Consider the following 3,810-nt stretch of genomic DNA (forward strand, 5'->3'; position numbering starts at 1 on the left):
TGGGGCACCTGATTGACAAGTGGCTGGACCAAGCAGAAGGGACGAGGGGTCGAGGTGCTCGACGCGGCGGGCAACGGCCGTGGACGCGGAGCTAACAACATCCAGTGGCGAAACGACGGCGATGACGACTACGACTACGATCGAGTAGCGTTCGCGGTTTTCCAAAAATGTGGAGTTTCTACGAACAAGAATGTGTCTGGAATGTGGGCGGTCGACAGTGGTGCCACGCACCACATCTGTAACGACAAGTTCAAGTTCACAATCTCATCGAGCGCAATGAAGGCGAACTTTCGGTGGCCGACGGGTACAAGGCGGCTATCAAGGGTGTGGGGACTATCGTGGAAAGAGTGGTCCTGCCCAACGGCGCCGAGCGCGAGATCGAGATCCAGAACGCGCTCTATGTGCCTAACATGAGCAAGAATCTGCTTTCAGTACCACAGATCAACAAGAACGGAAAGTTCCAAGTGGTGTTCGATGGCACCGAGATCACATCTCACGCAAGGACTCGAATCAAGTGGTGGCATCGGCGCATCTCGTAGATGGACTCTACTGGCTTCGCACGCCTCTTCGATCAGCAAATGCAGCGACAACTGGAAGGACGGTCGACCTGCATGCGCGTATGAATCACGCTCCAGTCGAGGTGCTTTGCAAGATGGTCGACAACAAGATGATCAAGGACGCGAAAGCGCCTTCCAAGTCTAGCGGACCAAGTCTGTGTCGCGGCTGCCAGCAAGGCAAGATGGTCCAAAACCCATTCCCTAGCAACCGTGACAAGCGTCGTTACAACACCTTCGAGCTGCTTCACTTCGACACTTGCGGACCCATGGAAAAAGCCTCGCTTGGTGGCAGCAAGTATTTGCTACTGATCGTGGACGAAGCCAGCGGATGCATGAAGGGTTTCTGTCTGCGTGCCAAATCAAAATGCGAATACTGCATCAAGACGTACATCACGAAGGTGCAGAAGAAGTTTGGCAAGAAGGTCAAGTTCGTGCGACACGACGGAGCTCGTGAGTTTGCGACTAACTCGCTTAAAGATTTCTACGAAGACGAGGGCATCGAGCAACAAACCACGGTTCCGTATGCGCACCAGACTAACGGCACGGCAGAGCGGGCCATCCGCACCATCGTCACGATCGGCCGCAGCATGCTGCATCATGCCAAGCTGGACAAGTGCTTCTGGGGTGAAGCGGCGATGACGGCCATCTACGTGAAGAGCCGCCTGCCGTCACCAAAGATCGAGTGCAAGACTCCGTTCGAGAGTGTGTACAAGTCCGCGTCGAGTGTGAAACACATGCGCGTCTTCGGCTGTCGAGCTTTCATCTTAACTCCGAAGGAGAAACGGCTCAAGTGGGATCCAAAGGCTCGCGCCGGATTGTTCCTGGGCTACGAAGAAGTATTTTCAAGACGTATCGACTTTATGACATCGAGGCGGGGCAGGTGATTATCAGTCGCGATGTCGCCTTCGACGAATCGACCTTTGGACTATAGAGCTTATTTCCGATGAAGATGTCGACGACCTGGACTTCGACTCTCTCGGCATCGACAATGACGGTTCGCGTCAGACCGAGCACAGGCAGGCGGGGAAGCACAAGAGCCGCCCGAGTGACGAAGATGAATCTGCCACAAGACCGCGAACTACGCGTCATCGACCCGGATTGGAAGAAGCAAGTGCGCCCACCAGTTCATCTTCGCGTCGAGCAGACGCAAACGAAGAATAATAAGCTGGAGATGAATATGAAGAATCGACTCCCCCCGTATTTCGGCGTGCAAGTGCAAGCGCAGTCGAAGCGCCGGTGGATCTATCGGAGCCGGCGACTTTTCAAGAAGCAGTGAACGGCCCCGACCAAGTGCACTGGCGCAAAGAAATTCGTGCTGAGCTCAAGTCGATGCGACTTCGAGAAGTGTTTCGTGCTGCTAAGCTGCCGAACGACCAACGCGTCATTGGTACCAAGTGGGTGTTTAAGATCAAGCACAAAGCGGACGGATCGATCGAGGAGTACAAGGCACGCCTCGTGGCCAAGGGCTTCAAGCAAAAGTACAGCATCGACTACACTGAGACGTTTTCTCCGGTTGTCAAGTACGTGATGTTGCGCATGGTGATCGCTTTGGCTAAGTACTTTGGCTGGTCGCTAGACCTACTAGACGTGGTGACGGCATTCCTGTACGGCGTGATGAGGGAGATCGTGTTTTGCGTGGTTCCCGAAGGTGTCGAGCTCGACGGTGACTTCGATTGCCTGGAATTGGTGAAGGCTATTTACGGTCTAAAACAAGCTTCGCGCGTGTGGAATGAGACCTTCGACGAGTTCGTATGCTCTATCGGCTTTCAAGTTTCGGCCTTTGACCCGTGCCTGTACATCAAAGTTGTTGATGGCCATTGTGTACTCATCCTGGTCTACGTCGACGATGTCCTGGTCACCGAAAGCTCACCCGAGCTGATCACACGCACGAAGGGTGACCTCAAGACACGCTTCGAAATGACTGACAGCGGCAAGTGTGTGTTCGTCCTTGGGATCGAATTGGTAGACGGTCCTGACGGCAGTGTGACGATGAGCCAACGGCGTTATGTGGATGACACCGTGAAGCGCTTTGGTATGGACGAGTGCAAGCCTGTGGTGAGTCCGGTGGATATAAGCACTCGACTAGTTCCAAGCGACGCGGCGACCAAGGTACGAGCTCCGTTCCGCGAAGCTGTTGGTGCACTAATGCACCTGATGACCGCGACGCGTCCAGATATTGCGTACGCGGTGGGCTATGTGTCGCGCACCATGGAGAATCTCCAAGAAGAACACTGGGTTGCGGTCAAGCGCATGTTTCGCTACCTGCAAGGCACCAAGACGCATGGAATATGCTACAAGCCGGGTAACAACATCGACTTTTGTGGATACTCTGACGCAGACTGGGCCGGTGACCTCGCGGACCGCAAGTCGACTTCCGGCTACACGTTCATGCTGATGGGTGCGCCAGTGAGCTGGGGCAGCAAGAAGCCGTCAAGTGTTTCGCTATCTACGAACGAAGCGGAGTACATCGCGCTCAGTCTGGCAATTCAAGAAGGCAAGTGGATTCATCGCCTGCTGTGCGAGATCTTAGCAGCTGCCAATGAGACTGGACCCGATCTCAAGATCGAAGAAGACAACCAGTCGTGCATCAAGATGACGATATATGTTGAAGAAATAAAATTTTAGCAATAAATTATGCCACAATTCGATCAATTTTCATTTTTTAATCAAGTTTCATGGTTTTTATTTTTTTTTTTTAATTTTTATTTTTTTGTTACTTATTTTTTTTTACCTAAAATTTGTTACAATTTAAAATTTAGAAAAAAAAAAATAATTTTTGATAATAAAAAAAAAAATCAAATTAATTTTGAAAAAAATAATATTATTTTTTTTTTTAATAATTCTTATAAAATATTTTGTTCTAATTTTGAATTATTTTTTAATAAAAAATTATCAATTTATAAAAAAAATCAAGAAATTAAAATATATAAAACTCCGATTTTTAATACTTTATTAAAACAAAAAATTAATAGTTTTTTAAATCAAAAATTTTTATTATTTAAAAAAATTTTTATAATAGTTAATTAAAAATCTAATTAACTTAAAATAAGTGTATAGCTCAGTTGGTAGAGCACCGGACTTTTAATCCGATGGTCTTGGGTTCAAGTCCCAATACACTTATTAGGGGATATATTTCAACTGGTAGAAAGGAAGTTGTTGCAAATATAAGGGGAATCGGGTCGGAATCCCATTATCCCCCATACTGAGTGAAAGAAGTGTGATGCCGACAGAAGTAGAAAGGATATTAAACAAC

General features: G+C 48.6%; 1 non-coding gene across 1 annotated transcript; it reads left to right on the top strand.

Moving 5' to 3' along the window:
- The first annotated feature begins 3,604 nt into the window (after positions 1-3,604).
- Positions 3,605-3,677, top strand: PITG_27538. Its single transcript has one exon. It is a non-coding gene; the product is annotated as a tRNA-Lys (tRNA).
- The last annotated feature ends 133 nt before the right edge of the window (positions 3,678-3,810 follow it).

This window comes from Phytophthora infestans, genomic scaffold, assembly GCF_000142945.1.
Source record: "Phytophthora infestans T30-4 supercont1.21 genomic scaffold, whole genome shotgun sequence".
Classification (NCBI taxonomy): Eukaryota; Oomycota; class Peronosporomycetes; order Peronosporales; family Peronosporaceae; genus Phytophthora; species Phytophthora infestans.